At 40.5% G+C, this 787-nt stretch overlaps 1 non-coding gene across 1 annotated transcript; it reads left to right on the top strand.

Annotated features, from left to right (window-relative positions):
- The first annotated feature begins 231 nt into the window (after positions 1 to 231).
- Positions 232 to 340, top strand: LOC113262566 (U6 spliceosomal RNA). Its single transcript, XR_003318849.1, has one exon. It is a non-coding gene; the product is annotated as a U6 spliceosomal RNA (small nuclear RNA).
- Positions 341 to 787: the final 447 nt, after the last annotated feature.

The following is a 787-nucleotide window of genomic DNA, read 5'->3' as shown; positions in this document are numbered from 1 at the left end:
CTAGGGTCCCACCAGGAATTAGCACAAACTCAGAGGTAATCCTGGGGTCCCACAGTGAATAACGAAGATACTCCTGTCCCTTGGGAAATTCCAAGGATTTAGAAGCTCCCTCACAAGAACTCAGGAAAAAGATCAAAGACATTCTTTATTATATAATGAATGGGGAGCTTATAAAATTGGATTTCATTCAACTACCCTGTTTAATAAGACAACATCAAAAAAGGAACTAAAGTACTTGCTTTGGCATCACATATACTAAAAAACTGGAACCATACAGAGAAGATTAGCATGGCCCCTGACCAAGGATGACACAAAAATACATAAAATATTCCATTTTTTTTAAAAGATTTTATTTACTTATTTGACAGAGAGAGAGACAGCCAGCGAGAGAGGGAACACAAACAGGGGGAGTGGGAGAGGAAGAAGCAGGCTCCCAGCCGAGGAGCCTGATGTGGGGCTCGATCCCAGACTGCCAGGATCATGCCCTGAGCCAAAGGCAGATGCTTAACGACTGAGCCACCCAGCGCCCCAACATTCCATATTTTTTAAAAGCAAGTGATGTAGCTGACTTTCCTAACACACAAAAACAGATGCAGAGATAGATAAAATGAGGAGGCAAAGGAATATGTAAAAAATTTTAAAAACAGGACAAAATCTTAGCAAGAGACCTAATGAAACAGTGATAGGCACTACACCTGATAGAGAATTTAAAGTAATGACCATAAGGATACTTGTTAGACCTGAGAAAAGAGTGGAAGACATCAGTGAGACCTTTAACAAAGAGATG

The sequence above is a fragment of the Ursus arctos genome, unplaced genomic scaffold (genome assembly GCF_023065955.2).
Source record: "Ursus arctos isolate Adak ecotype North America unplaced genomic scaffold, UrsArc2.0 scaffold_75, whole genome shotgun sequence".
NCBI lineage: Eukaryota > Metazoa > Chordata > Mammalia > Carnivora > Ursidae > Ursus > Ursus arctos.
This window is presented reverse-complemented; position numbering and strand designations above follow the sequence as displayed.